Below are 12,454 nucleotides of genomic sequence, written 5' to 3'. Positions count from 1 at the left end.
TTCCCGGTGACCTGCGCAGTAGACTCCAGGCACAGACTTGTGCCAAAAGTCTACTGCTGCTGTCAGTGCACTGGCGGCCACTAGGAAGGAGGGTTCCCCGGAAGGGGAATGTACACAGGCCCCCTCCTCTCTTACTACGCCCCTGGTGAGTGTTAACTATAAAAATGACTACAATAAACAAAGAAGATGTTTATAAGTTATAAATATCTTATTTGTATTATTCTAATCATTTTTATGTCAAATCTCAGGAGTATGACAGGGGAGGTTCTGCATACCCTGACTGCACGTCCCTGCATTTTATATAGTAAAGTTGACAAGTAAGGGTTAAAGAAACTTGTACATTTGCTGCATACACTGTCAATGTGTATCTCTGTGCTGTAGTTAGGGCCTGTTAGGCATAAGTATAAACATTTGTTTACCTATGCAGAAATAAATTGGAGGAATCTGGTGATACATGTGACGCAGCATATACACATTGAAATGTTTATATGTATGTTTGGAGTGCAAAATAAGGACTTCAGTATAGTGATTAATCCTATAGTACACTAGCATGATGGATTATTATAGGATGTCATATTTTACAACTCAACAATGAAAAAAGATATACTTGTTTGTTGTTGTTAAATGGCTGAAGTTTATCAATTTTAATGAAACTGGGGAAATGCTGTTGCATTTGTATGCTATGCTCATCATGATCCTCTTATCATTTGTATCTACACATAGAACAGCATCGGATCTGGCACCAGCCAATCATAATTCAGATGACATTCTGCTAACCAAAGGTGCATGAGAGGTGGCGCACAATTGGCCGCTAGCACAGAAGTGGGAGTGAGGCTGCTGCATAGTGCGCACGGTGTATCCGGTCGGGGCTCTGGCACTACAGCCTATGCTTGCGTGAATTATTGTGCCCTAATTTGTGCAGCAGTCTGATGTGCGACGTCCCTCAGCCCCTGTGTGTACACCGCAGCGCTAATCCGGGCGGCCAATAGGCTGCGCTCCTCCACCCCGGAACTGCAAGTACGAGAGGGGGTGTAGCTGGGTCTGTGACAGTGACACCAATACACAGCCCAGCTAGCAGCTCTGCCAGAGCCGCCTGCAGCTGCGCCCGCCCGGTACGTGTGTGCGTGACGGAGGGCGGCTGTTGCAGCGGGTGCTGGTCCTCATCTAGGAGGGCGGAGATTCCCCCCTGCGTCAGTAACCGCACCACACCCCCTCAGGCTCTCGCACCGGAGCACAGAGCCCCCAGATCCAGCATCAGCGCCCGGGGGAGATAAGATAACTGCCCCTCACACCTGAGAAGACTGCGCGCACACGGCATGGGGGTGAGACTGCCGCCGGGACATAATAAGGGACTTATGGGGAAGTGCCGCTGAATTCCATGGTGGAGGTGAGTAATTTGCATCATGATACACTGGCGCTTCCTGTAGTAGCTACGTGAGTGTGTGAGTGACGGGCATACATACATTGTGGTGGATATGTGCGTCCTTGCATGTATTTGTGCTTCTGTATGTAAACACAAGTGCTTGTCACATGCAGCAGTATACGACATATACCCACAGATTGACCTTGCTGTGTGTAAACAGCAGGGAGAGACCATTGTCTACTTCTTGTGGGTCACTTGATAAGTGTCAGCTTTTTATTTGTAATGCTTCGTCCAGCGTGCTCCCAGGGGTAGACCATGTCCGATTCAGGTGCCAGCTGTGAACCCTAGGGTGCTGCCAAGTGATGTGGATGCCATGGCTGCCCTTTCTTTCCTGAGAGTCCCCCACGTCAGATCTTAATAAATATGTATTAATGCCCTTTATTACGTGTTACTGTCTTTCGAATCCTCTTCATCGACTCTAAATGCAAATGCCATTAAAACTTTCATTTTCATTTCTATTCCTCCTATTATTCCTTCAACAGCAAACATTCATCATCGTTCATGCAACTGGTTAAACAGTTCTACTGCATTGACAGTATGGGGGGTATTGTATCTTTTTGTTATCACAGTTGTAAAGGGCTTTTTGTGTGTGTGTGTGTGTGTGTGTGTGTGTGTGTGTGTGTGTGTGTATGTATATATATATATATATATATATATATATATATATATATATATATATATATATATATATATTATACACACACACAGTAAATTCAACTCTATGCACATAGAAGTATCAATAATTAACCTATCACTTTTCAAGTCGGTAGGATTTAAATTGTAAACATAACCAGACTACTGCAAAACTGATTTTATTATAGCGTTTGTTACTTTTGTTTAATCTGCAATATTTTGAAATGACCTGAAATTAGTAGCTATGCAGAATGTATAAATGCCTTGATGTTACTCCAAGTGCTGAAACTTTGAATCGATCTAGTTTTCACTAGGGGGCACTATAGTATATTTATGTTTATCTTGCATAATACAATGATAGAGCTGAACTTACAAAGATGGAATAGGTACTATATATGCTATTGTGCTACTCTCCACAATTGGAAGAGGAACATTGGAAATCTTTATTTTTGCTATGCTAAATGAAAAGTGTGGTAGTAACAAAATTACTTAAGACATTCATGTTTAGCAGAACTATACATATTGTGTGCAGTGAAATATAAAGGCAAAATGCAGTGGTCATTATTACTGTATGTTGGCCAGACAGACTGGCTTATAGAAAGATTGCTTCTCTGAGAGATTTCATCACACAGGCAAGCCCAAATAGCACTGATCTGGTTGTATTTCACAATTGCCAACACATGCAACCATAAAAAAAATTATACACCTTGGGAAGCCATATTATTTGCTGGTGATCAGAGGCAGTTGCAGATACTGGAGGGTTAGGTCTAGACTAGAAAGCTCTAATGGACCTGTGACGTTACACCCACGTGACCCGGCATCAAAGGGGCAGGGGTGGGGATGCTAACAGGGGACCAAAAGTGTCCCCTCGCGGGCTCGCTACGCTTCGGGCATGGTGGCTCGCTATGCTCGCCACAAAAATTTATTCCCCCTCTATGCCCACGTGGATGGTAACACAGGAGCGGTCCAGCCCGCCTGCAGCAGTCACGTGGTTGATATGTCACAGAGGTCCTTTCTCAACATAGTATATAGCAGCAACCATACCGGAGGATGAAGGTGACTGTCACTGGCACTAGAGAACCATTTGTGATTGATGGTTTGTGATCGCATTACTGACGATGGTTGAAGATCTTTTATCACTCGGACATAGTTTATGCTTTTGTGTAGTGTTTAAGTATATTTTTTAAGAAGTAAGTTCCTGATGTAAAGTAGATACTTAAGCTACTGTTTCCAACTGGAACGCATCCCAAGCTCTGCATATGGACAGAAATGTTAGTTTTGCGTGCATAATTTCTTTATGACTTAAGGTGCATACACACGTAACGATTTTTTGAGCGCTTTGTCGATAATGACGTCGTTAATGTTAAATTGTTCAAAAAAATCGTTCAGTTTATGAGTTATAACGATGAACGATAATCACAAATGCGCACTCCCGTTTGTAGTTATTGTTCATCGTCCATTTCAGACTGTCCAACATGATGATTTTTATTAAGGGAAGGAACATTATTCGTTCATCGTTCAAAAAATCGTTCATTACACTTCAAAAAATCGTTCACTTTTTCAAGGGAAAATCTGACAGAAAATCGTTGGTTACAAAATCGTTGTGTGCATCAGACCCATAAATGTTAATTTCAGCAACACTATTCCACTTTGTCAGACTAAGGATAGATTTGTCCAGGAGATAAAAGTATTTGTCACCGTACAGCAAATGCTATATACAGATGTGTCCTCAAGCATGATTGCCACAGTAATGCCCCAAATGACCCTTCTCAGTGTGCCAGGTCCCGTGTGACCGAGCATCTTTTTTGCTAAAATACATGTTTATTTAGTCGCAATCTGCTGCAACAAAACCATTTTAACAAGACTGCACTGATTAGTATGATATGTGGAATTTGTACATCTGTGTGTGAATGAGTCTGAATCTGTATATGAAGTTCTATGTTCCAGCAGCCGTGGCTTTTTTTTTCTGTTGTGCTTCATCCGTCGCTTTGGTACATATTTAAAACTACTGTACAGTTAAAGTTGCAGCCGGTGTCTCTGATACAGATTGAGTGGTGTTTCACTGCATCCGTGGTGTGGATAAGGTGCAAATTTATAAAGTTGGTACACTTCATGGCGCCGCTCATTCGCGCCAGGTGCCTCATGCTGCATGGCGTATTAAGCCTTGGGTGTATATTTTACTAAAGTGTTGGTTTTAGAAGTGGAGTTGTTGCCCATAGCAACCAATCAGAGACTACTTATTTATTTGGCAACTTCTAGAAGATAATGGCTAGAATCTGGTTGCAATGGGCAACATCTCAACTTCTAAAACCCACACTTTAGTAAATAAAAGCCCTTATCTTGCACTAGGAAATCGATATATCTATAGCATGTCAGTTACCTAACAGCTATTATCCTTGCGCCATTTAATTGTTGTTTTTTATTTGTTAGAAGTGAAAAAAATTTTTTTACCTCGGCACACCGGTTGAAAACAGCTGGTATATAGTCTAGATCGGTATTTCAATCCCATTCCATCTAGACCATATTATACACCAACTTGCAGCAGACTATAAAATCATTTGTATCTCCCTTAAAACTAACCTCTAAAGTGCCTGGTTCTGATGGGTATTCTAATAATATATATATTCCATGACTACAGAACTTGAGACTCATATATTAACAAGACTTTCATTGAAGGAGCTGGAGTAATTAAAGAGATATTGGAAGCTCAAATCATTACTATATTGCTAGGACTATCATCCAATTGCACTGCTAAACTGCAATCTCAATAAGCTAGTAGGCTATCCCTAGCATAGTCATCCAGGATCAGGTTTTGCTTGTGAAAGACAGAGGAGCCCCAGATAATACCAGATGTGTTCAATGTTGTAATTTAACATTTAACAAAATCCATATACCTGATCCTATTATCCTTAAGCTGGCCATACACGCTACAATTATTGGGGCGATCCGCCCGATATCCACAGATCGCCCCGGTAATTGTAGCGTGTGTGTGCGGTCGACCGAGTGTTAAATATTGCTCAGTCGGCATGCTGTTTTGTCCAGTATGCCCGTCCGATGCGATATTTATGGTGTAAACTGTTGGCCGCATCGGGCAGTGTATGCCCAGCCGTGGCCGACAGTCAGATATTTCCTGTGTTCCTTCCCATGGAAGGAACAGGGAAATGTCTCCTCCCCTGGGGGCGGAGCACAGATGTCGGCTAATACACTGTGTGAGTAATCTCACAGTGTATGCTGCGGACATCTGCGGCTGGCATGCTGCCAGATAAAATGCCTGTCAGACCGACAGACATTCTATCTGGACGTGCGTGCCCAGCATTAGACATGGAAAAGATGTTCAATTTGCTTCACTGAGGATATACTGTATAATAAGGGGCATATTCAATTAGGTGCAGGGTTAAGGTCCAGGTTTCACGCCCAGAGCCATTCAATTCTGCCCTGGGGTAATGCGCTGTAACTCATATATTTTGCTTAAAATGCTGGAACCTATGGGTTTCCCTGCACGCAAAACCCTATAGGATGCATTTATTGCAGATCTTTCCTAAAAATCAGCATTGTGCGTGGTAATACATGACCTGATTGAATAGATATCGACTGTCAAATGTTATCAAACCACACTGCTAAATGGACATGCCCAGAGCCGTAACTAGACTTTTTGGTGCCCTGTGCCAGAAAGAACAATGGCACCTCCCCTATTTTTCAAATAGGGACATAAGTCATGCACTCGAAACTGGGCCATGACCTCATGGGGAAGTGCCAGGGGTGGCCAGGAGATGCTGGGGATAAAAGAAGAGGAAGCTACAAGTGAGAATGATAAAAAACAGAAATTTAACAGGCCCCAACAGCGCCCCCTGCCGTGGCACAGTTCGCACCACCCTAGGTACGGCCCTGGATATGCCACTAAGTGTCTAACAAATTTTGAGTTCAGTTTGTTCCTACAGTTGGTACTACTTGGAGTTCACTATAGGATTTTTTTCGGATGGGGTGCTGATCACTGAGGAGGGCACATTTTAATTTTTAACGGCAACATTTTGGTTTAGCAGGATCCTGAATGCTGTCCACGTGGAGCTACTCTCAAGTACGACACTCGCAGTGAACAAAAGAGCTGCCCAAGGTACTTCGTGAATCCGAGATTTGAGAGGATAACTGGTGTCATGGGCTTCCAGGACTGATTGCCTCCCCAGCTAAGCTGCACTCCTCGCTGTTTGAATTGCAATTAGCAATTCATGGCGCTCTTGGAAAGGGCAGGGTGCATTTTTTCTTTTAAAAAAACGGGCAGGGTGTGGCACCGTGCTCAAACAGCCTAGCGAAGACACTACTATTATGTATAGTACTCAACATGTGTATTTTATAAAGAATTAATTTCATCCCGCTATGATATAACTAATAAAAACCGTGAGGTTGTCTCCTCATATATTTACTTGCTAAGGAACCGCTGGCGCAGATAATACGAAGAACAGACACTATCAAAAACACTAAAATAGGAAACCTAACATAAACTATGCTTATTTGCAGAGGTCATTTTGGTAGTTGTAACCAGTCCCAAGACCTCATTGCCTGTCCTCCATGATATCCTACATGGCTATGTAATAGCCTCATTATACAAACTTAATACAGATAAAACAAAGGCTCTCTCCAATAGACTAAAACAAAGGATTATTAAAAGGGGAATTCAATTGTTTTTATTGTGGCTGTAATGAATGGATGAGCGATGAAACAATTCAATTGTAGCCCCGATCGGGTGCAAGTGCCACGACAGCATTCATTTATGCTCGCAGCCTCCTGAGGTGGCAAGCAAGAAATGTGCGAAGAGACCGTGGTTTAGGCGCTCAAACAGCAATTTGAGCGCCCTAACCACTATTTTAGACACTGCTTTTGGGCACGACAGGCGCAGTACTTAATGGGCACCCATAACGGTTGAATTGCTCTGACAGGCGCCCATTAATTATTGTAGAGCTTAAAACAATTGCATTTCCCACTAAGGGCCAATTTCAGTTAGCTGCGAAAGTGTTCGCAGGTGCGAAGTTTTCACACAAAAATGCTTATCGTGTAATCCCATTTCTGAAGTTTCTGCATGTGCATAAACTCCATAGACAAAAACCGGCAAACTGTTTTCACCATCTCAGAGCAAGTAACTTTTTGGGGTCAAAATGTAAAAAGTGTTGGAAAATGGCTTTATAGTACTTGGCCCGGTATTTTGGGGGGCTGTATGGATGGGACAGGTGTTTTAAACATTGCATGTGGTTGGAGCAGGTGTATTTTTTTTATTTTTATTTTTTTTAACCTTTCAAGACACAAAAATATACATACCCCTAATTTAATTGCAGCAATTACTTTCTCAATAAATATTGCTTTTAATAATTTTTCCACACTTATATTCATATGACAGCCATTTAACACAATTAAAATTCCAAAATACTTTTATTAGGTCCACTATTACACTTCTATATTGATTTCCTATGTCAGATTTCCCCAAACTGTGCTGTACTTTTAGCTGGTTTCACCATAACCAGTTTTCACACTAATGCGTTTTTGCATCGCTTCTGATATGATAGGGCGAAAAATGGAAGCGCGCATAGACCAGACACGAAAATATCGCACCAAAACATGCAAATTGTGCGAAAACTATTCCGACGTTGAATTTTCACTTTTTTCGTGTCTAACTGAATTCCCCTCCAAGGGCCGTATTCAATTAATTTTGCACCTGCGATACTTTTTTCGCATGCCGCAATTTTCACCGACTTCGCGTGTTTTAGCCGAGGAAACTTATCGGGCCAGTACCCACTATTCGCCGTATTCAATTCCAAAGGGCGTGAAAACGCATCCCGGCGAAATTCAAGAGGCGAAAAGTGTTGGCAGATTTGGGGAAATCAGCCTTACACCCCCCAAAAGATACACAAACATTGGGGATCAATGTAGATGCCCCCAATTAGCCCTACAGAAGCTAGTTTAGGTACTTAAGTGCTGTCAATTGCTCCAAAATAGCGGCTTTGCACAAGTGGTGAAGAATAGCATTAAACAGTTTTTTTTTTTTTGTGTGGAAATAAGTAGTCCTGCCAAATTTGGGGTACTTGAAAATGGGTGCAATCATAGTTAAAAATCGCTAAGTCAAGTTTTAAGTGCTAGTTTTTTGCGTTTGTACCCCCACCTTTTTCGCCCCCATTTTCAATGTGCTTTTTTTTGTATGTGTGTGTATGTATATATATATTTTTTTTTTACGCAGTTATCCTTTGGGGGTCTGTCCAAAGGTTGCAGAATGCTTTCCACACCTTTGCACCCCAAAACTGCAATTCTGCAGTTTGTTCCGCCGGCTATTCAGAGACTAAAATTTTTTCGATGGGTACATTGTATTGACTTTCCGCACTGGCGAAAAGTCACAAGAATTGAATACGGCTGAAACTTTCCGCCTGTAGACATGACGTCACTCGCGATACTTTTAACCCTCATCTGAGCATTACCTGATTTCCCTTCAGCCATTGTCACGTTATTCCAGTCTAGAGTCAAGTTCCTGTCATATCAGTTCTATGTACGTAGTTCCAGTCCAGAGTCAAGTTCCTAGTTCATCAGTTCAACTCAACAAGTCTTCCTGCCGGTCCCAGTCCGGTTCCTCCTAGTTCCTGTCATTTATCATCAAAGGCAGTTTTCACTGCTACACAAATCTTGCAAATAGAGCTATCTACGTCATCTGTGGTTCCAGTCATGCCGGTCTCTGTTGAATCCCGATCACCACCTGAGAGAGGTAACTCGCAGACACCATTCGTGACAAGTGTGATGCTCTGGGCAATGTTCTGTTGGGAAACCTTGGGTACTGGCATTTATGTGGATGTTACTTTGACATGTACCACCTACCTAAACCTTGTTGCAGTCCAAGTACACCCCTTCATGGCAACAGTATTCCCTGATGGCAGTGGCCTCTTTCAGCAGGATAATGTGCTTTGCCACACTGTAAAAATTGTCCAAGAATAGTGTGAGGAACATTACAAAGAGTTCAAGGTGTTGACTTGGCCTCAAAATTCCCCAGATCTCATTCCGAATGAGCATCTGTGGGTTGTGCTTGACAATCAAGTCTGAGCCAAGAGAGGACCCACCTCGCAACTTAAGGGGCTTAAAAGAATTGCTGTTTACACCTTGGTCCCAGATACTACAGGACACCTTCAGAGGTCTTGTGGTGTCCATGCCTCTACAGGTCAGAGTTGTTTTGCCGGCACGAGGGGGACATACACAATATTAGGTTTTAATGTTATGGCTGATTGGTGTAGATTTCACAACCACTTTGTTTTTCCTTAAATTATATCTTTCATTTTTTTTTCACATTTTCAATATTTTCATTATTTAAAATTTTCCTTTTATGTTTTTTACTTATGCATTTCAAATAATAGAATTAACTTTTCAATATATGTTACTAGCTAAGTACCAATGTCTCCATTGCTAATATATAAAATAACTTACATTTGTTTAGCATAAAGGGAACAATTAAACATTTATGACAAGTTTGCTCTGAAATTCAAATGCATTAGTTAAATTTGTTTTGTTAAACAAATATCACAAGAGGACTTTTTTCTGTATGGTCTTATAGCTGCTGAACATAATATGCTCTCCACCGGTTTAGTGCTAATTTATATTCTAGTGAGCAGTGGCAATGGGATGCAATCGGGAAGCTGGCTGACAGTATACCGACAGCCGGCTTTCCGACTGTCATATCCCGGCGAGGGTGAAATGACCGGCGTCTAGGTGTAGATGCCCGTCGTTTTATCAACGCAGGGAGTTCGGCACCCAGCATCCCGATCGAAGTGATGCCGGACGCCGCTGCGGACAGCCGCGGGGGGTGGGGGACTTAGGGTTAGGTACCCCCCGGGAGGTTAGGGTTAGGCTAGGGGGAGGGAGGGTTAGGGTTAGACACCCCTGGGGGGGGACTTAGGGTTAGGCACCTCCCCGGGGGACTTAGGTTTAGGCGGTGGAGAAGGGGGGATTAGGGGTAGCCCCTGGAGGGGAAGGTTAGGGTTAGGCACCCCTAAAGGAGGGTTAGGGGGTTAGAATTAGGTTAGTAGATACTTACCTTTAGATGATCAGGATTTCCTCCTCTGCCGGCCTCCTGGTGTCGGGATTCCAAACGCTGGCCAGGGGACTGCCGGTAATTTATATGTATTCCGTGGCAACATATTGCCCCAACCAGTGACTGAATGCTTATATTTCATGCAGTTTTCAGGGGTGCAAAACAGATTAAAATTACATATTTATGAATAGGCCTTGTAAATGATTATCGCTACCACAGAGTGTTGTGTTACAGCCTTTGTGAGGGCAGTCTATGAGCCTTGGCCAATTGTTCATATAGCTTGTGGATCTTCTATTATTCTTTCATACTTGTCCATAGTCTCAAATGTTACAGGCTTGTACCAAATTCCTGGTGCCTTAGCCCATTTTTTTCCCATTGTTCCTAAATGGGAACACTTTACTTTCTTATCGTTTTATCAGTTCTGTTGATTCTTGGAACCTCTTTCCTTGAATTCATCGTTGTCCAAACTCGTGGAAAACCATTGAATGTTCAGTTGTAAATGACTGTTTTTTCGTGTAGGAAGGGAAGTGTCATACACAAAGGAGTAAGAATAGTTTTAAAATAAAAAAAACTTGGGCAAAAATTGTTAAAGGGGTAGAGCATACCGTTATCCTTATACAGTATGCAGGGTATAACTTTGCAGCACTGAGCAGAATCTATACTAAATCTTACCAAAAAACTAATTTACATAAATAAAGCATACATAAAAGCAAGGAAGTGCAAATAGGGATGGTGAAAGTGCGGGTGTGAGACAGGAAAGGCACTGTTTGTTAGAGTTTGTAGTTTAGAGAGCAAGGTCAATTCTGCGATGCTAGGATTTGAAATGATGATTGATAGTATCTAGAATGAGTAGTCCCAGGTGGAGATTTGTCTGCAACTTTTTAGAGTGCTTGAATGTTGCAGGAGGGTTCAGTAATTAGGGTGCACCACAATTTGAAGGTTGGTGACTAGAGAAGTGCAGGTCTAAGAGGGCACATCATTATTACAATAGCTCACAACAAGGTCAATGATATTTTAGGTAGTGGTGTTTGTGATGGTTTGTAGTTTTAACAGGATTCTGGAGAATACGGGGAAGCCAATATGGTTATTAACAGACTGGGTGTATATTAAGGACTTACAGTATGTTTTCTTGATAAAAGAAAGGGAAGTGTAGTGAGAACACAGTTTGTGGAGGATGTCGGTGTTGAAGATTGGATATAGTGGTACAGGTTGAGTCTCCCATATCCAAAATGTTTGGGACCAGGGGTATTTTGGATATCGGAATAGTCTGTATTTTGGAATATTTGCATACAATAATGAAATATCTTGGGAATGGGACCCCAATATACACACAGAATGCATGAATGTTTTATATACACCTTATGCACACAGCCTGCAGGTAATTTTATACAATATTTTCAATATATTTGTGGCTCAAACGAAGTTTATGTACATACATGAAATTCATTTATGTTTCATATACACCTTCTACAAATAGCTTGAAGGCAATTTTATACAATATTTTTAAGAATTTTTGTTTCTTAAACAAAGTTTGTGTACATTTAACCATCAAAAACCAATGGTTTTATTATCTGTCATGCCAAAAAAATTCCAGATTTCGGAATATTTGAATATGGGAGACTCAACCTGTACTTGGATGTACTAGAGAACTTTTTTCTGCTGATGGTCAGTCTGTTTGCAGAAAGTTGTTATAACCTTAACTAAATGTAGGTGTGACTTGCTGAATTTGACTTATTTTGGTCTTGATTTTGCACTTTTATATGTTAATTTGTCAACTGACTAACTGAAAGTATCCTCCATTACATATCTTTGCCAGCCAAGAAATTGAAAGCAGTTTGTTGTGAGATAAATGTGTGCATTTTTGTGCAATTCTTTTTGAACTGTAAAGTTTTCTGATTCACTTAATTGTGGACTCAGACTATATAAGAAGCCTCTTGGTTGGGGGCACTCTAGCAGTTTAAAACTTTTTTACTGTATACTTTGAAAAAAAAAAAAAAAACGAAAAAACCCTTTTTGTGCTTTATACTCTCTACTATTTTAGAGTTGAACCCTATGGATAAAGGCGAATGTTATTGTTCAATATAATTATTTTCATTTCTTATAGATACTTATAAATTCCAATGTTACTGAGGATAACGATAACGTTATCGTTCATTCGTTCACACACTGCAGGGTGCCCACACCGTCGTTCTGTGCAGGCACAATCAATCATCTGCAAACATGTTGAACCTGAAGATATCGTCAGGTTGACCAGCATGTTTGCACGATGATAGATGTCTGAAAGATGTCTAAAATTCCAAATTTTCAAACAATGTTTGAATGATATAGTTATCGTTCAATCTTTCATT

At 41.3% G+C, this 12,454-nt stretch overlaps 1 protein-coding gene across 1 annotated transcript in view; it reads left to right on the top strand.

The window, feature by feature from the left end:
* The first annotated feature begins 883 nt into the window (after nt 1-883).
* Nucleotides 884-12,454, top strand: part of JAK2 (Janus kinase 2) — a 251,653-nt gene continuing 240,082 nt past the window's right edge. The window contains exon 1 of the mRNA XM_088476585.1: nt 884-1,387. The gene's annotated coding sequence lies outside the window, so the exon portion shown is untranslated. The remainder of the gene's footprint in view (nt 1,388-12,454) is intronic.

The sequence above is a fragment of the Taudactylus pleione genome, unplaced genomic scaffold (assembly GCF_031769625.1).
Source record: "Taudactylus pleione unplaced genomic scaffold, aTauple2 ptg000190l, whole genome shotgun sequence".
NCBI classification, from domain to species: domain Eukaryota; kingdom Metazoa; phylum Chordata; class Amphibia; order Anura; family Myobatrachidae; genus Taudactylus; species Taudactylus pleione.
The sequence above is the reverse complement of the archived record's forward strand: the minus strand, read 5'-3'. Positions and strand labels throughout refer to the sequence as shown.